Source organism: Protopterus annectens, chromosome 14.part0 (genome assembly GCF_019279795.1).
Source record: "Protopterus annectens isolate FY-2018-M chromosome 14.part0, PAN1.0, whole genome shotgun sequence".
Classification (NCBI taxonomy): Eukaryota; Metazoa; Chordata; order Ceratodontiformes; family Protopteridae; genus Protopterus; species Protopterus annectens.
In genome coordinates this window covers 335163581-335185270 of record NC_056748.1, presented here as the reverse complement: position 1 = coordinate 335185270, position 21690 = coordinate 335163581, and positions in this window count along the sequence as shown.

Below are 21690 nucleotides of genomic sequence, written 5' to 3'. Positions count from 1 at the left end.
AAGATCTTACGAACAAACAGTCTTAAGTCAGTGAGGACCCCATGTAAGGATGAGACTCAGCACCTACTCAGCACAGATCCTCGTGGTGGCCAGCAGAGTAATCCAAGCTTCAGAGAGCTAAAAAAGCGACTTTACCTGATTTAAGTATAATTTTTGTGGCTTTCCACTTCTATTTATCTAGCAACTGTATTTCGCCTGCTTGCTGATACATTGTTACTGTTTTTCTGCATTTATTCTGTTTTTGCACTTGTTTCTCAATTTTTACTTTTAAAATCTGTAACTGTTGCAAATTGTTTGTGTAGGCTGTGATAGCCGATTTATAGCATTTATAAGTGTTTACTGTATCTGTTTCTGCTTGTTTTCTGAAAAAAAAAAAAAACAAAAAAAATCTCTTGTTTTCCCGCCTTACTAAGCTAGAATAGTCCAGTTTCAGAGCTTGCTGATCCCTGGGCTTTGTTTGCAGTTCCTGTTACTGAATCTTTACCTAATTTGGAACAGAGGAAGTTCCCTTGCTTACCAGTGGGAGTGGGAAGCATTGAGCTGCCTGTTGGTCCAGTTTGTGAGGTTTCAGCCAGCAACTTGTAGTTTATTGGTCGTTTTGGGCCAGTTCCTAGCTTCTTTCAGCCCCCTGATATAAAAAACGCTAAACGCGCGTTTTTTGGCTTGTACCTACTCAGCACAGATCCTCGTGGTGGCCAGCAGAGTAATCCAAGCTTCAGAGAGCTAAAAAAGCGACTTTACCTGATTTAAGTATAATTTTGTGGCTTTCCACTTCTATTTATCTAGCAACTGTATTTCGCCTGCTTGCTGATACATTGTTACTGTTTTTCTGCATTTATTCTGTTTTTGCACTTGTTTCTCAATTTGTTACTTTTAAAATCTGTAACTGTTGCAAATTGTTTGTGTAGGCTGTGATAGCCGATTTATAGCATTTATAAGTGTTTACTGTATCTGTTTCTACTTGTTTTCTGAACAAAAAAAAAACAAAAAAAATATCTCTTGTTTTCCCGCCTTACTAAGCTAGAATAGTCCAGTTTCAGAGCTTGCTGATCCCTGGGCTTTGTTTGCAGTTCTTGTTACTGAATCTTTACCTAATTTGGAACAGAGGAAGTTCCCTTGCTTACCAGTGGGAGTGGGAAGCATTGAGTTGCCTGTTGGTCCAGTTTGTGAGGTTTCAGCCAGCAACTTGTAGTTTATTGGTCGTTTTGGGCCAGTTCCTAGCTTATTTCAGCCCCCTGATATAAAAAATGCTAAATGCGCGTTTTTTGGCTTGTACCTACTCAGCACAGATCCTCGTGGTGGCCAGCAGAGTAATCCAAGCTTCAGAGAGCTAAAAAAACGACTTTACCTGATTTAAGTATAATTTTTGTGGCTTTCCACTTCTATTTATCTAGCAACTGTATTTCGCCTGCTTGTTGATACATTGTTACTGTTTTTCTGCATTTTTTCTGTTTTTGCACTTGTTTCTCAATTTGTTACTTTTAAAATCTGTAACTGTTGCAAATTGTTTGTGTAGGCTGTGATAGCCGATTTATAGCATTTATAAGTGTTTACTGTATCTGTTTCTACTTGTTTTCTGAAAAAAAAAAAAAAAAAAAAATATCTCTTGTTTTCCGCCTTACTAAGCTAGAATAGTCCAGTTTCAGAGCTTGCTGATCCCTGGGCTTTGTTTGCAGTTCCTGTTACTGAATCTTTACCTAATTTGGAACAGAGGAAGTTCCCTTGCTTACCAGTGGGAGTGGGAAGCATTGAGCTGCCTGTTGGTCCAGTTTGTGAGGTTTCAGCCAGCAACTTGTAGTTTATTGGTCGTTTTGGGCCAGTTCCTAGCTTCTTTCAGCCCCCTGATATAAAAAACGCTAAACGCGCGTTTTTTGGCTTGTACCTACTCAGCACAGATCCTCGTGGTGGCCAGCAGAGTAATCCAAGCTTCAGAGAGCTAAAAAAGCGACTTTACCTGATTTAAGTATAATTTTTGTGGCTTTCCACTTCTATTTATCTAGCAACTGTATTTCGCCTGCTTGCTGATACATTGTTACTGTTTTTCTGCATTTATTCTGTTTTTGCACTTGTTTCTCAATTTGTTACTTTTATAATCTGTAACTGTTGCAAATTGTTTGTGTAGGCTGTGATAGCCGATTTATAGCATTTATAAGTGTTTACTGTATCTGTTTCTGCTTGTTTTCTGAAAAAAAAAAAAAAATATCTCTTGTTTTCCCGCCTTACTAAGCTAGAATAGTCCAGTTTCAGAGCTTGCTGATCCCTGGGCTTTGTTTGCAGTTCCTGTTACTGAATCTTTACCTAATTTGGAACAGAGGACGTTCCCTTGCTTACCAGTGGGAGTGGGAAGCATTGAGCTGCCTGTTGGTCCAGTTTGTGAGGTTTCAGCCAGCAACTTGTAGTTTATTGGTCGTTTTGGGCCAGTTCCTAGCTTCTTTCAGCCCCCTGATATAAAAAACGCTAAACGCGCGTTTTTTTGGCTTGTACCTACTCAGCACAGATCCTCGTGGTGGCCAGCAGAGTAATCCAAGCTTCAGAGAGCTAAAAAGCGACTTTACCTGATTTAAGTATAATTTTTGTGGCTTTCCACTTCTATTTATCTAGCAACTGTATTTCGCCTGCTTGCTGATACATTGTTACTGTTTTTCTGCATTTATTCTGTTTTTGCACTTGTTTCTCAATTTGTTACTTTTAAAATCTGTAACTGTTACAAATTGTTTGTGTAGGCTGTGATAGCCGATTTATAGCATTTATAAGTGTTTACTGTATCTGTTTCTACTTGTTTTCTGAAAAAAAAAAAAAAAAATATCTCTTGTTTTCCCGCCTTACTAAGCTAGAATAGTCCAGTTTCAGAGCTTGCTGATCCCTGGGCTTTGTTTGCAGTTCCTGTTACTGAATCTTTACCTAATTTGGAACAGAGGAAGTTCCCTTGCTTACCAGTGGGAGTGGGAAGCATTGAGCTGCCTGTTGGTCCAGTTTTGTGAGGTTTCAGCCAGCAACTTGTAGTTTATTGGTCGTTTTGGGCCAGTTCCTAGCTTCTTTCAGCCCCCTGATATAAAAAAACGCTAAACGCGCGTTTTTTGGCTTGTACCTACTCAGCACAGATCCTCGTGGTGGCCAGCAGAGTAATCCAAGCTTCAGAGAGCTAAAAAAGCGACTTTACCTGATTTAAGTATAATTTTTGTGGCTTTCCACTTCTATTTATCTAGCAACTGTATTTCGCCTGCTTGCTGATACATTGTTACTGTTTTTCTGCATTTATTCTGTTTTTGCACTTGTTTCTCAATTTGTTACTTTTAAAATCTGTAACTGTTACAAATTGTTTGTGTAGGCTGTGATAGCCGATTTATAGCATTTATAAGTGTTTACTGTATCTGTTTCTACTTGTTTTCTGAAAAAAAAAAAAAAAAAAAAATATCTCTTGTTTTCCCGCCTTACTAAGCTAGAATAGTCCAGTTTCAGAGCTTGCTGATCCCTGGGCTTTGTTTGCAGTTCCTGTTACTGAATCTTTACCTAATTTGGAACAGAGGAAGTTCCCTTGCTTACCAGTGGGAGTGGGAAGCATTGAGCTGCCTGTTGGTCCAGTTTGTGAGGTTTCAGCCAGCAATTTGTAGTTTATTGGTCGTTTTGGGCCAGTTCCTAGCTTCTTTCAGCCCCCTGATATAAAAAACGGTAAACGCGTTTGCACGGTTTAGCGTGATTTAGCGATTTAGCTGAGCTGCTACCAAGTTACACTAGGGCAGCACCGGTTAAGCAGATTTAAACTATTTGGGCTACCTAAATTCCACTCTTCAAATTTTCCCTTAAAGTTACCTTCCTCGAACTATACTACTGATCTAATCAGCGTATACTATAACTAAAAAGATCATCTCTACTTGACTCCAAGTAGACTATTCTCTATCTGTTAAGCCTAGCACTTGCTCCTACAGTACTTATTACCTTGATACGGTGCTCTTGTCATAGATAGTACCCCAAAAGGCAAACCCCATTTCTCGGTCATCCACGTCCCCCAGAATCTTCTTTAAAGTTTTTTTTTGTCTATTCCTTCTAGCATGTCGAGGGATCAGTTGCTAGTGTCCTCTCCTGCTCAGCTGGTGAACCTGGGAATATTGAGGCAATGTTACAATTGCCTCATGTACACAGACAACCCTCTCCTCCTCCCACAAAACACAAATACATGCGAGAGATGCAACTATACAGCCAAACTGGAGGCTGAGCTCTCTCAACATAGGACTGGCAAGACCAGTCAGGAGGAGAAGGTTACCACACACACTATAGACCCAGTCTCACATAGTACCATCACAACCTCAAATCATACACATAAACACACAAAGACATACTGAGGCTCTGATCAAAAATCTACCAAAACAGCAGAGGCCACCAAAGCAGACACCCAAACAACCACCACCTCAGAACACATCACCTGCAACACATAGACCTCACAGTCAGAGTGTCAAACAGTCACAGCCCTTAAGGCCAAACAAAATGCCAGACACACTAGTCATTGGTGACTCCATAGTCAGACACACTGACGTCCCGCTCACCAGACTGAGTAAGGAGAAGGTCACAGTAAGCTGCCTGTCGGGCGCTAGAATCCGCCACATAACGCAAGCACTCAGGTCTCTCAACAGCAGGTACAAATACGACTCAGTCATTGTCCACGCTGGTGTAAACAACCTGAGACGTACCTCCTTGGACTACATGAAAAGAGACATCGAGGAGCTCTCTGATTATGTAGCCCAGGCAGGTATGACTCTGACCTTGAGCAGTATCCTACCTTCACCAAGAATGATGCCACAATACAGAGATAAGATGATCAGCTTTAACAATTGGCTTAAACACTGGTGTCATTCAAAGGGGATCCAGTGTCTGTCTGCCTGGGATGACATGCTGGACAAGCCACGCTGCTTCGCAAGGGACGGCTTGCACCTGTCACCCTGGGATTCGGATATTGGCAAAGGCTCTTGCCACCCCATAGTGCCTTTTTAGGCAAGGCTCAAATTCTAAACCTACCACCCTAGAACAGAAAAAGGAAATAAACTAAGGGTAATGCTGCTCAATGCCAGAAGTCTGAATCTCAAAATGCACGCACTCGAGGCCCTTCTCAGTATGGAGAACATCGATGTCTGTGCTGTGACAGAAACCTGGTTCAAGGCTCCTGAGAGCACCCCAGCACTATCAGGTTTTACCTCATATCATGCGTTCCGCCCCAAAATCCGGACAATACCAAGAAAGGAGGGGTGTATCCATATTCATCAAGGACTCCCACACCTCAAGACTGGTTGCAACGCACGATGCATCGGAGACCATCCAGGTGCAATTAACCATAGGCAAGACTGCTCTGCAAATTGTAGCATGTTACAGGCCACCCTCACAAACTCAGGAACCTCACATGGCCTTCCTGAAAACACTAGAGGGGATAAATGTATTACCAAACACCATCATACTAGGTGACTTCAACTACCCTAATATAGACTGGGAACACTACTCAAGCCCAAACACCCTAGCCCAAAAGTTCCTGGAATTCATAAACTCAAATGCCATGGAACAACTAGTTACCATCCCCACAAGAGGAGATAACATACTTGACCTCATCATCACGAACATGGGAGCACAATGTTCAACACCGGAAGTATACCCCTCACTGGTGAGATCAGATCACAAACTAATCTCGCTGGAGGTCCTCATCCCACCCCCACCTGAAATAAAAAAGACCACAGTAAAGAACTTCTCGAAAGCCGACTTCACACTTCTAAAGACTAGTGTGGTCTCCTTTAAGGCCCCCGAGCCATGGAAAACAGTACACATGCTGCTGAATCACTTACAAATGCCTTCTACCAGCACCTGCAGGACTGCATGGATAAGGCAATCCCAAGCAAAACAAAGACTCTCTGTACCAAAGGCAAGCGTCCAGTCTGGTGGACCCCAGCCATAAACAAACTCTACAACAAAAGGAGGAAGCTACTACAAGATAGAGCAAAATCCTTAAAAGGTAAGACACCCTTGATCACTATAAGTAAAAAACTAAGAGCTCTCATAAAATCATCCAAAGCAAATTTTGAGAGAAAAATAGCTAAAGACTCAAAAGACAATCATAAGGCCTTCTTTAGCTATGATAGAAACTGGGAGGAAACTCCCAGACATGCTCAGAACTAGTTCAAAATGATGTGAAGATTACTGATCCTACGGACATTGCCAACATACTAGCTGACAGGTTCAGTGCAAACTTCTCCCCCCCCTCCCCCCCAAAAGGAGAGATATCTATACCAAATGATTGCAGCCCCCCAAACATCTCCAACGCCCAAGTGAGAACTGCTCTCTCCAAAGCAAAAAACACAGCATCCATGGGACCTGATGGTGTCCCCGGCTGTGTGCTCCACGAACTCAATGAGGAATTAAACCCACAGCTAGGACAGCTGTTTAATCAGAGCCTTACCTCTGGATCGCACTCCAGGGAGTGGCGCACTGCAACTGTGGTCCCACTTCACAAAGGCGGTGCCTCCACCGACCCTGGAAATTACCGCCCATTAGCTTGACAAGCCTTATCTGCAAAGCCATGGAGAGGATCATAATGGACCTCATAAATAAAGACATAGGGAATTTGCAGACTTTGGATCCAACCCAGTTTGGCTTTGTCAAAGGCAGATCATGCCTTTTAAACTTGGTTGACTTTTTCGAAACAGTCACCAAAGCCATTGATGAGGGAAAGGCAGTCCATACAGCCTACCTCGATCTGGCGAAGGCCTTCGATACAATACCCCACTCGGGTATCATTGAAAAACTCATCAGCTTAAATATTAACCCATACATCACAAGATGGGTTGCAAACTGGCTGAGTGACAGAACCCACAGGGTCAGAGTTGCTGGCGCCATGTCAGACTCAAAGCCTGTCACAAGTGGTGTCCCACAGGGCTCAGTCCTAGGCCCACTCTTGTTTGGCATCTACTTCTCCGAAGTACAAGCAAACACAGGAGGGTTATGGCTGACAAAGTTTGCAAATGACTGCAAACTGGGCGCCATAGTAGAAAACACATCTGACACAGATATCCTTCAGAAGGGTCTCACAGAAACGGATAACTGGTGCCAGAGCCATGGCCTAAAGTTAAATGCCAAAAAATGCATAGTCATACCCTTCGGGAAAAACAAGGTTACCCCTAGCTACCAAATAGGTGGCAATCCACTGAGCACAGAAGAAGTTATCAGGGACCTGGGGACCCAGGTTGATAGTAGTCTGTCATTCGACACCCATGTAGCTAAAGTAGTTAGGAAGACCTTCTACATTGCCCACCTTATCATGAAGGGATTCTCATCTAGATCAAGGGAGGTCATTGTCTCCCTCTACTCATCACTCATCAGACCAATGATTGAGTACAATGCCCCATTCGAATGTATCTGACCCGACACTTGCAGCAGCTGGAGAGGCCACAAAAGTTCCTCACCAAAAGGATAAAGGGTCTCAAAAATCTGTCCTATGCTGCCCGACTGAAAGAACTCCAGCTCTATTCAGTCGCTACCGCTTGCTCAGAGGTGACCTTTGCCTAACATACAAGGCCATGTCAAACCCAGATTTGATGAATATGCTTCACCTCAAAAATCTAGATCCATCAGAGCCACAAGGGTGGGAGACTTAAACCTCGACACGGCTATTAATAGGACGTGCTGGAGGGATAGATTCATCACCCAAAGACTCCCTATGCTGTGGAACAAAATCCCGGTATATGTGAGGCAGAGCACCTCGCTGGCCTTGTTCAAGAGAAATCTTGACCAATGGATGGGAGATCGCAGATATACCCCAGGGATTACCTCAGTGTCACTGCTCGACAGAGGCACAGCAAAATAATGGGTATAGTTCCCCATACTAAAGGGGTGGTGTAAGCCACAAAACTATGGCTAGGCTTGTAATTGCCCTTGGGCAGATAGCCTAGTATGAACCTATGAACCTATGAACCTATGACTCTACCAGGAATAAAAGAAAGACCCTTGTTGAGTACCTCATATTGTTCATTACTCAGAGTCAAGGAAGACATATTAACCACTAGGCTCATGGAAACTTGTTCTTTACAGCTGGCCCTAGTTCCAGTTACCCTGACACTTGTGGTCTCTTTTGACAAAATCTGTTCCGACATTGTGAGCACCCTCGCCCCTCTTGTCTGTTTATTTTCACCATTTCAGGTAGCTGTAGCTGTAAAAAAGAGGTGGCAGCAGACTGTGTTTTTAAGCTAGAAGAACCAGATTCTCAGTATTGCAATATGTCCCGGGTATCATAACTCAAGACTTTCCTGGATGCTGCAGTCTCACTTGCTCCAATGGAAATGGTCTGACTTGGTAGATTATTATCTGAGTACGATGCAGAACCAGTCGCACTATCAGACCTGGAGGCAGGAGCAGTTTCATTCCTATTAAAGGGTTCATTGTCAGGCTCTATACCATCCACTTGTAACACTTCATCATCGCTGTTGGTCAAATAAGCAGAATTAGAGTCCTTACTGTTCAAAACACCTCCTGATGAATGTGAAGCAGGTGTCAAACGTTTATCCATTTTCGGCCATAAAAAATACGGTCATCCCGAAAATCTGACATATCCCGGGCCAGTTTCTTCCTTTTGACATCTTGTAGGCATTTCTCATATGAACCAATATCAACAAATAGGTCATCAGCCTTATGCTTGCAGGATGCTGAGACATAAAAATCATTAATTCTATCAATTTCTTTCCTAATATCACAAAGAATGGAAGACTCAATCAGTTGAAAGAATCTCAGCAGAAGCTTAATATAATTAAAGCTAAGTTCAAGGTTTAGTGTCTGTCATTCTCTCAGCAGTGAAGGATTATGTGTTGCCATATGTTGGCATCCTTAACACCTTCAGGCCCCTTGGAACAACTTTGTGGTGTAAGCATGGCACTAAATGCAGTCTCTGCCACTACAGCCGTTTGCATTTAAACAAATTATACTCTAAACCTCTGAAAATGTCCTTAAACTCCTGTGACTCACCACTAGAGTGCTCCAGTTCCAAAACATCTCCAACATTAGAGAAAAGTAACGGATTGCCATTAACCTTTAACACTCGTCCTAGACAGTCAGCGATAGCCACATCCACAGATACACTGGAGTTGTAATCAATCTCAGTTATCCCTCCTTCAGCCATATCCCACTCAACAGGAAGATGAAGAAACCAGGGAATAGAATCAAACCGAGCAGGTAAACATTGGTTCAATAACCAGTATTTACAGTATATATATATATATATATATATATATATATATATATATATATATATATATATATATATATATATATATATATATATATATATACAGTGCTGTGTTAGCTGGTTCAATAACCAGTATATATATATACATATATATATATATATATATATATATATATATATATACACACACACACACACACACACGCACACACAGCTCTGTGTTAGATGCAGTGGCGGCTGGTGACTTCAAATCAAAGGGGGGCTGCAGGAGACAGCTGAATGGGTGGGGTCAATGGGAAGGGGTGTGGCCAACCAGAAAGGGGAAGAGCTATGCTCAAAACCACAAAAACTAACTAAATACACTGCCCTGGGTGCCAAATCGTCATTATGAGAGTCCAATCAAGACAAAATGAAGTGTAGAAGAATAAAAAATATTTCAATGCATTGGCTGCATAACAGCTTACTTAATATCTAGACGGAAACAAAAAGGTTGTGAGGCATGAAAAAATAAATTACTTTTTAAATACATTAATGGAATGCCAGTCAAAATCAAGTATAAGAAAAACAAGCAGCACTCAACTCAAACCACTTCTTGCACTGCAGTTCTAATTATAATTTATATTCAGCTTTATTAAAGTACCAAGTAACATGCTGAAGGTAGAAATCTCTGATGCCCCCACTTGTAAAAATGTTTCTTATCCAAAAAAAGACCTGCTGCCTGACAACTATCTACTTGTTTCATTGGGAAAACATGGTCAAAGTAAAACATGAAAAGCAAACAAGAAATAAGCTCAAGATACATTGCTTAAAAGGATTACTGTACAGGTTATGGACCACATGACTGGCATTCTGTTTAGTTTATGGGTAAAGCCTGCAGAGATGACTGGAAGTCTCCAAGTGTAGTGAGCTTCTTAAAATAATGTAATCCTGTCCTTTATTACAAATACTGTCATATGCATTTCAATACCCAAGGTTTATACATTATCTAGTTAAGTATTCTCTACATTTCAACAACAGAAAGGCTTTTAATGTTGGCAGTTCTTTAACAGTATGCTTATTAAAGCTTACTTGCATCTTACGATCTCAGCCAAGCTTACCTGATGGTCATTAAAGTATTGCTACTTAAACATAGAGCAACAGGCACTTTGAGTAATAAGCATACATCAGCAGTACAAAAAATATGACAGAAACCAGACCATTCTGCAAAAATCAAGGACAGATGAAAAGCCACTCTAGTACTTGTGCCTACCTTGGATGGGGGGGGGATACTCTGCACATTTACACTGCATAGCTACTCCTTGCCTTGCTTGGACACATCCAGAGTCACTACATGGGGGAGTGGGGTGCAACAAGTATGTCACAATTTGAAATGTCTCTGGCTGACTGTGATGGCCCTGACACATTTGTCATACCTCTCAACCTCAGAGCAAGAAATCTGGACAAAGCCATGCAAAGAAGTGGGACAAAGGCCCAAAAATAAGGACAATTTTTAAATATTGCTCTTATAAACCTAGAAAGATAATAGAATAGGTCTTGCATTAGTATGAATTTTTTGAATGGTATGAAATCTCAAACTCAAATGACTGTCATTATTTTCTAACTTCAGTCTTTAATGATTTGTCACTAATTTGCCAAAAAAACACAATTTTATGAAAAATGGACCAAAAATGTAATGCAAAAATACAAAATAACCACACAATACAGCTGGGAACCTGTCAAAGAAGGGACACTTTAATATTAGTACTGCTAACTTGCGCAGCTGACAAAATGAAAGAATCTACATGCATTTCTGAAATAAAAGTAATCTTTAACTCTGATTATTACAGTTAATTCTTAATTGTAAACCCTCCATGTTTTTTTCCAAAATTGCTATTTTGCGAAGGGATTATTAGGGGGAAGAGCAACATTTTGAGCCAAAATCAGGGACAGTTGAGAGGTTTGGCTATGCCTAATTCTATAAAGCAATTTATTTGCATGTACCTCTCAACCTGAAAATGCAATAAATCTGGACAAGGCCAAATATATTGGGGGAAAATATAAACAGTACTAAAAATTGCTCTTGTATAAAGTAAGACAGTTGATAGAACAACAGGTCTTACTTTAGCATACATTTTTCTGAAGGTTATGAAGTCTGAAACTCAGTGTGTCATTATTTAGTGACTTAATTCCTAAACGATTTGCCAGAAAACCACAAATGTTATGAGGAACAAACCAAAAATAAGAAGCAAAAATATATTCATTCTTTGAAAATCTGGACAGTTGGGAGGTATAGTTCAGCTGGGGCTGTCTTTAAGTTTGCTGCCCTTCCCCCTCACAAAATCATGGTCAAATGGAGCCTCGCCCTGCAGCCATTCCAATGATCCATTACTTGGCTATTTCACTCCATTTACCATAAACACTAATGGGCATACTGATTTACTTCTATGATGATTTGGACTTCATTTGAAAGTTTTATTTTGCATTTTACAGCACAAACACTAAGACATCTGCTAAACAAACTTAGCATTAAAACTTCTCTGCCTTTGAAACTCATATTCATTGAAACAGCATTGAATCCCACATTCAAAGAAAATACATTTTACCAGTGGCAGATAAAGATTAATTCTGGGCTGTTTTCAAATCATAGGCCCCTTGCATATGAAACATACATGTGCTCTTTGATACACCTTCCTATTATTTTGAACATTTTTCCAGTAAACTATGAAACAAAACGCATGCACCAATAATGACAAAACTGCCCAATTCAGAAAATCTTTCCAGTAAACAATGAAACAAAATGCATGCACTCATAATGACAAAACTGCCCAGGTCAGAACAGTTCCATCATAAAAGTCTACTCAAGCTTCTAAAGTCCACCATTATCAGTAAATATGCACAATTCTACAGTCCACCATTATCAGTAAATATGCACAATTCTACAGTCCACCATTATCAGTAAATATGCACAATTCTATAGTCCACCATTATCAGTAAATATGCACAATCTCTGAAGAAGTAAAAAAGCCATCTAAATAATTCCACATTAAATAAATCTGTAACTAATGAAGAGGTTGCTGCTAGCAAACACCTTTATATTTCATGGTTTCATCGAAAAATAAAGTGTCTGATGCCCCTGAGGAATAAATTGCCTATATTACATTAAAAATGATAAGCTAGTAATATTGCAATAGGAAATGGATGGCAAACTGATAACAGGCTCATAGTATCTTAACTTTTTCAGTATGGCAGCATTCACCCTTTGTGGGAGTAGAACCAACAACCTTCTGCATCAAAAGCAAGTACACAACCTGTTGTGCTATTAACAATGCAAGCTGACTTAGCATAAGCAGCACTAAACTTCTCTTCCCCTGAAGCTCTCAGCTCCTTGTAAAATCTACTCAATACTCAACTGCATCTCAACTTCGCAGCACAAGAAATCTCGAAAAAGCCAAATTTACTGGGGGGTGGTCAAAAGCCCAAAACCCAGGGACACATTAAACATTGCTTGTATAATCTTGGAAAGTTTCTAGAATAAAATGCTGTGTTACCACCATACATTTTACTGCCAAGGTCCCTGTGCAAAAGAGTCAGAGCAACATACCACTATGTCAAATCAGCTGCTTTGTGAAAGAAAAATGCTGTGTTACCACCATACATTTTACTGCCAAGGTCCCTGTGCAAAACAGTCAGAGCAACATACCACTACGCCAAATCAGCTTCTTTGTGAAAGAGCGTAAGACTGAAACTTAAATGGCTATCATTTAATGAATTCAGTTCTCACCGTAGCTGTCAACCTTGAACCTCTTAGCACAAAACACCTGGACAAACCCAGTAATGAGGGAATACAGCCCTCAAACATATTCAGTGAATTCAGTTCTTGCCATAGCTGTCAACCTTAGCACAAAAAACCTGGACAAAGCCAATAATGGGGTAATACAGTCCCAAAAATAAGGACAAATTTCAAATATTCATCTTATAAACTTAGGTTGTGTTACTATGTATTTTCTGAAGAATATGAAGTCTGAAATTCAAATGCCTGTCAATTTTACTTCTGACAGAACAAAAACAATTTTCGGCAGAGGCCCAGGGAGAAATACTGCAGACACATGTCTTTGTAAAATGGCAGGACACCAGAGCAAATCCACACAAACACAGGGATAAGATGCAGACTCCACACAGAAGGCACTCCAGCCAAGAATCAAACCAGAAAACCTATAGCTGTGAGGCAACAATGCTACCACTGCACCATCAAATATGTAAGGAATTAAACATTCAGAAACCAGAAGTCTGAATTTCAAATGCCTGTCAGTTTTATTTAACATTTGTTAATCAGGACAGTCTGACTTGGAACAAAACAACAATTTTCAGCAGAGGCCCAGGAAGAAATAATGCAGACATGTCTTTGTAACATGGGAGGACACAAAAGCAAACCCACACAAATACAGGGAGAAGATGCAGACCCCACAAAGAAGGCACCCCAGCCAAGAATCAAACCTGAGAACCTGCAGCTGTGAGGCAACAATGCTACCACTGCACCATCAAATATCAAGCATTGTAACATTTAGAAACCACAGATATTATGAGGAACAGATCAGATCAAATATGAGGCAAAAATCTGCAATTTTTTTACAAATGGTGGTGGGTAGGGAATTCAGGTCTTTAACACCTGCATACAAGGTACAGGGTTCAAGCCTGCGGTATTCCCTACCACCAACATGAGTCTAGCCACCAGTATATAGCAACTTGGGCATAAACACACACACACACACACACACACACACACACACACACACACACACACACACACACACACACACACTTCCTTACCTATAGTAGATCTCGTAGCTGCTCCAAATCCCCGTCCACACATATAACCAAACCATGCCATAACATATATCCATAGCTGCCCATCCACATTGTGAGATCTTCCTGTCCAAATCCCATCGCGAGATCTTCCTGTCCACATAGCTCCAAATCCCATCGCGAGATCTTCCAGACTGCTGACGTTGCAGTCCGGCTCCGATGAGTTTCCCAGCGAGTTTCCAGGACAGTCTATTGCAGTTACAACTGCATAGACTTCTGGGATCATGCTCTCTTTCCCAGTCAACAGTCTGCGCATGCTCCAGACTGTCTCAGCAGCAGTCCGGACTAGTGAGCATGCACGAAAGTCCGTGAATTTTGATTTTTTTTTTTTTATCTTTTATTTTCTTTTTTATCTTTTATTTTCTTAGCTGGGGGGGGCTGCAGTCCGGCGGTCCAATAGCATGGGCCACCCCTGGTTAGTTAGATGGTTCAATAACCAGTGTATATATATATATATATATATATATATATATATATATATATATATATGGGTCTAGGACTATTCACTGAAAACACATTTCACTGAATGTCAAATGACTGTGCACAAATCACTGAAAGCTCAATTTACTGAAAACACAATTCACTGAAAGTTATATATGGCCTTTTCCCCACTGTAGTGCGACCCTGGAGTTAGTATATATACTAAGCCCCCCACATAGTTTGGATATATATTATGTTCAGAAAAGAGTAATTTATTGGAATTGCAAGTATCCATGTATATAGTTCAAAATATTTAAAATAGGGGGGCTATGCCCCTCACACACACCCTTACTATATATACTAACTCCAGGGTTGCACTACAGTGGGGAAAAGGCCATATATAACTTTCAGTGAAATGTGTTTCAGTGAATTGTGTTTTCAGTGAATTAAGCTTTCGGTGAATTGTGCACAGTCAAATGTGTTTCAGTGAATAGTCCTAGACCCATATATATATATATATATATATATATAGATAGTGCTGTGCTAGTTGGTTCTTTTGTTTTACTTGCTGCTTTTGAATTTGTTATTGAACCAACTTTTACCTGCTCAGTTTGATTCTGTTTCCTGGTTTCTTCGTCTTCCTGCTGCGTGGGACATGTCTGACAAACATATTGATGATAACAAAGTTTATAGATGCAGAACAGAATGTGAGTATTAAGTCTCATGAGAAAAAAAGGATAGGATGAAGAAAGGAGAAAGTGCTACAAGATTTAAACTGAGGATCTATAAAGATGAAGGTTACTTTGGAATGTAACTTGCACTATCATTAATCTTATGAAAAAGCTTGGTGGAGTTCAGAGCTGTAGCTAGATCATTTGATGCCCTATGCAATCCCCAAACTGGTGCCTTCTCAACCAGATTTTAGGAGCAAACAAACAAAAAAAAATCTATGTAATAGCTCTTTTCAGGGTAGTTTTCAGAAACGGTGACAAGAAGCCTACCACCACCTTCCTGGAGATCATAGTACAAACATTTACACTGCAAGAAAATGTAAGCAACTGCAATCTCAGTCAGGACTGCCTAAATGTTCACCGTGATACTGCTTGCATGTGCAAGGGCTGAGTCCTCAGTCCCACTCACCTAACAACAGTGATTACACCACTGACCTGCAGTGGCTGGCTGGAATGTCTATAGTGCTGATTTTACCTCCTCATAGCTTGTGCCTAGGGCAGCTGCCCCTACATTCTGCTCTAGCTACAGCTTTGACAGAAATGACTAATATGTTAGTTGGACTCCAAGCAGTCCTAATACCTGAAACATTTGCAAGAGTAGAGTTTTTTAAACAGACTTTTAACTTTGCTCTGAAAGCAGAGGACTGGGTTTCATTCCTGATGTTCTGTGGCAGCTGACTCCTATTAGCACAATTATTATTTTTGTTATAAGGAGTTTACCTTTGCTTGGTGCAGTCCTGCTCCCTTTGCAGGATAGTGAATTCCTATCAGATTAATATCTTATAATCTCTGATATTTAATGAGCTTTGCCTAGAAATTTCTGTTGCAGTCATTTTGAAATGATTGCTAAATAAAATAGATGTACATTGATGGCCGGGTGGAATCTAACAATGATTTTGGAATCAAATGTTCTAACTATTCTTGCTGCAAACATTTTTAATAAGTACATAGTAACCACAGACCATTAGCATTATTTCTGTGACTGGACCTTGGAGAAATCCTTTGGTCATGGTCAGAATCTTGGACAAAGCAGTACCTGCTGGCTAGTGATTGTACATAATTACTTATATGGATTTGCCTTTTTAAGTTGGGCTAACAAAGACCTTCTAACTTCAAAACAACTGAAAATAAGCTGATACAAATATAGTTTATTTATCAAATACATCAAAAACCACAACAAAGGCACTGTAGTTCCTTGGACCCTCAACCTTTCTAAGGAATATGAAGACTCAGTATTCACTGTGTAAATATCACATACATTTCACATATTATAAGTTGACGGAAAGTCCTTGAAGACATATTCATTGATATAATAATACCTACATAATAACATTACCTTCCATCTACACATCTATCCATCCATGGATCCATCCATTCACCCACCCATGCATCCATCCATCCATCCAAACATTTTCTAAACCAGTTGTGGTGGTAGCATGCTGAGCTGGGAAGAGCAGACTTTATTATTCTCACCAACAATTTCCGGATCATCTTGAGGAATGCTTAGGTGTTCTCAGCCTTGCAGAGCATTAGGATCTTTCAAGCATGTTCTGCTTCTGTCCTGGGACCTCCACCTAGTAGGCTGTAACTGGTACACCTCCCATGAAGGAAAAGTATCAGTACCACCAAAACTGGCTCCTCTCAATCCAGGGAATCAGTAGTTTGAGTCCAAAATCCAGGTCTATATTAAATGACTGAAGGATCACATTGTCAAACAGCATTTCATTGGAAATGCCATTCATCGAACTTCCCCATACCCCCAGCTGATTATATATACCAACTCCGAGATTCCACTACAGTGGGAAGAGGACAAATTTCCTGATCCCTACTGTAATGCGATCTGAGTCAAAACAGTTCAATGAATGGCATGTTCAATGAAATGCCATTTGATGATGTGATCTTTCAATGTAATAATAGAGACTCTCAAAAATCCTCCTGGATTGGTTATCTCCTCACTGTCTACTGGAAAATTATCACATTAACCTTATGAGCAATCCTCAGGTCCACCACTTGTGTCATTTCATCCTTTATGTTACTACATAAAGTTAATGGCCATAAGTGATGATGCAAACATAGCTTGACTCATTATATATTAGCTTTGTCCTATGACTCACCTCACATTTCTCCAGCACAATTTCTATAGTACGGCCTCAGTTGTACCCAACTACTATTCAGTCTCCTGATCCCATCAACCCTTACTTATGAACAAGATCAAAAGATACTTAAAATTCTTCCAGTTGACATATGTGCTCATCCCTTACCTGCAGCCAGCAATACACTATTTCCAGGAGGGAATAATAATATCCTATTGCAATTGAAAATTATGCCATTTAAAGATGCAGCATCATATCTTGATATAGTACCTATATCAATATGATGAAGTAGCTCAGATCTGCAACACAATGATGAAAAAAGGATAGAACCTACATTTTGCAATTACACCTGCACACAATATTTGGAGGGGCAAGTCCCTCCCCCGTGAAGATTCCCCACACTCCCATTACTTAAATATTCATTATTGTGCTACCACAGAGAAAGAGAAGAGACTACAACCATAGAAAGCCAATCACATCAAACACATTTGGATAGTATGATCTCAAATACCCTGAAATGGCCTGCTGTTGCAGTTTGATAAGCTTCAAAAGATAAATAAAACACACAATCACTACACTACAATTAAACTATTACTTAAATTAGAGTTTCACTTGTGAATCTTAAAGAAACTACTGCATTTGTAGAAAATGTCATTTTCTTTAGTTAATGCATGAAAATAGTTTGGCTAAATTTCTTACACATATGCTGCACGCCTGCATAATGTTTGTGTAACTCGGTGACACTCCACAGTACTACATGAATTAATTAAATATTTGAAAAGTGAGACAAGCAACACTTTCATGCAAGTAGCTGTTGCAATCAACACAGATGAGCATCACAGTAGCTATGCAAGTATGCAAGTAGACACATTCGGGTCTATATTATAAGATCGACGGTTGAAAACATCAGACACCATATGGTCGATCTCTTCAAACATCGAACTTATAAAAACAACAAAAAAAAAGAAAAAAGTACCCTAACAGGTTTAAGCAGGGGGGCAAGCCCCCCAGCACCCACCCACACCCCCACTACACTATAAAAGGGGAGGAAAGGGGTGTACAGGAAAGTAGGAAAAGGAGAAGACAAAGACAGCAAGTGGACAGACATGCAGAATGTCAATGTACAGGAATGTGCAAGATGGAGGGGAAAGGCAGGGTAATACTTTGTTTGAAGGGAATAGATTCACTTTTTTATTTACTAGCAAGCAACTGGAACCATAGGTCTGCACTTCCAAACTGTCTCTGTACCCAGCCAACCATTACTATTTAAACAACTTGCCACAGTTTGTGAGAGATGTTATATACAGTGTTATTGCAGATAATATTCTCATACAAAGACAGTACGAATAACAAAGATAAGAACACTGCACAGCACCACACTAAGCCAATGTCAAATACCTCAGGCCAAACAAATAGAGTTACATATGTTGAAGCTACCTAAACCACACATTTCTGAATCATACAGACTCAGTCCAAATGTCCATAAATGAACAACAACACATACCAATATCCTTGTCATAGATGATTCCATAGTGATGCACATCGATGTATCAATCACCAGGCTGTAAAATATGAGGATGGTGGCTTCAAGCACTCATGTCCCTGAGCCATAAATACACATATGACACACTCATTGTACACGTGGGTCTAAATGACTTGAGATGGACATTCCTGGACTACATGAAGTGAGACATAATGGACCTCTCAAAATACGTGTGCAAGGCAGGTACAAAGCTAGCTTTGAGCAGAATTCTAATATCACCAAGAATGGTGCCACAATGTGATCAAAAGATAATTTCAGCGGTTTATGTAGATGATCATTTCATTCTAAAAAGGTACAATATATATATATCACACTAGGATGAGATGGTAGAAAGTCCAAACTGTTTTGCCAGGGGTGGCCTGCACCTATCAAGTTCTTATATGTTGGCTAAAATCTTGTCCACAACCATTGTGTCTTTTTTAGGCAAAGTTAGTCCTCAGAAACTTCCAACATAACAAAACAGACACTGGATAATGCTAGGAGCCTTTATGAAAAACTCCACATCCAAATAGCATTACCAACCCAGAAAATTTAGTTATATGCATCATCACAAATACCTGGCTAAAAAAACAGTGAAAGTACTCCATCATTGGATGGCTTTAATGCCTAAAATGTATACAGACCCACCTCATTACAAGTAGGCACTAAAGGCAGAGTTGCCTCTATATTCTTAAAAAAATATATCACTCCAAACTCTTTAGACAAGACAGCAACATGGAACTCTTCCACATCCAACTTACCATAAGCAGGACCCTTTATCACATCATAGCTAACTGCAAAACCTCCTCTATTTCCCTGTCATCCCATAGCTCTTATCTAACCAGCATGGAACCACTATGTATTAAGTAAAACACCATTCTCCAAGAAAACTTCAATTATCCCATCTTCAGCTATGAGGTTTATATATCCTCAAAAATGTATGCCCAGAGATTTCTGGAATTCATAAATACAAACTCAGTGAATTAGTTAGTCCATACCTTAACCAGGGGAGATAAAATCCTGGATCTGGTCCTTACCAGTATGGATGACTCTGTTCCCCGCCTATTATCACCTCCTCCTTGGTAAAATCATATCACAAGTCAGTCACATTCACCTTAATATTGAATCCAGGAGCATCTTCATATATGTCAGTATTCAGAGACTATGCAAGGCTAATCTACTAAAAGTAAGAGATGAATTGACTAAATTCAAAAGTCCCTTCCTCCTCAAGAATCCCTCTGCTTATACAACATCCTTTACTGCCAAGTTCTATGCACATGTAAATAGCTATAATGATGCATGTCCCCCTTAGAAATAAATACAATCCAAAATTCAGAAACCCCAGTGGTAGAACCCTAATATAAACAGGCTCTATAATAAATCATCGCATGCAAAAATAAATCTAACTGTTAAGAAGCCATAAATGTTCTTGCTAAATTAAGGAAGGAACTCTGAATCCTGATCAAGTCAACTAAAGCCAGATATGAGGTAAAAGTAGCCAACAAAACCTTCTTTAACTATATTAGAAATCTCAGAAACAATGCCTAGCATTGCACAGAGTTAATAATAAATGACATCATATAATTACATCCACAGAACATAGACAATCTATTAGTGGACAAATTCAATTCTAACTTCATTCCACTTTCCCCTCCAATATTCTTAGATCAGATACCCACTTCTACCCCCCTTCCCCCAAATCTTCCAAGAACAAGTTCTCAAGACACTATCAAAGGTAAAGAAAACTATGCCTACAGGGCCAGATAACATACCAGACTGCCTACTGGCTAGCCTGAAACCTGAATTATCAGACAGCTACAGAGGCTATTCAACATTAGTACCAAACAGATGTCAGATGAATGGAGGACAGCAACAGCTGTTTCCTTGCACAAAGGTGGGGACTACAACAGACCCAGGTAATTACAGATCCATAAGCCTGAGTAGCCTCATCTATAAGGCTATGGAAAGGATCATTATTTAACTAATTAATAAGGATGTAGGTGACCTAAAGACTCTTGATTCAACCCAGTTCAGATCTGACAAGGACAGGTTCTGCCTTCTTAACCTGGTTGACCTCTTTGAAATAGTTACTGAGGCAATGGATGAGGGCAAATCAGTGCACACTGCCTATGTAGACATTGCAAAGGTGTTCAACAGGATGCCACACTCAAGCATTGTAGATAAACTCTTCCAGCTAAATGTTAACCACTATGTAAGCTGTTGGATAGCAAACTAGCTCACAAATAGAATATAGAAAGATGTAGGGATGGGTGGCTCTACCTCCTCCTAAAGGACTGTCATGAGTGGAGTGACCCAGGATTTCATCCTTGGACCACTCCTCTTTGACGTTTACTTCTCAAAGGTCAAAGCTAATGCTAAGGGATTGTGACTCACTAAATTTGCACGACTGCAAACTTGGTGTTGTCATGAACTTCCCAGAGGATACCATAATCCTACAAGAGGGCCTGTCCCAAACAAACAGCTGGTACCAAAACCATGGACTTAAAGTAGATGCCAAGATATGCATAATTGTATTGCCTTTTGTGTCATCTTGGTATCATACTGGCTGCTAAAAGGCAACCTCTGCCTCATGTACAGACCCTTAATAGACCTTGTTCTACCAGACCTATTACACATTCAGAAATCCAATTGTATCAGAAACACTCAAGAGTCGTCAAACTTTTGCACGATTAACAGAACATAATGAAGGGTAGGTAAGTATCACAGAGAATACCACTTTTAGGGAACTCATGAGAATACAGGGTTAGGTTCCTTAAGGTCCTCACTGATCACTAGCCTAATAACTATATATGCATCTAAATAGAGAGAAGGGATGGGGAGGAGGGTGCGTGATGATATGAAATAGAGCCATCT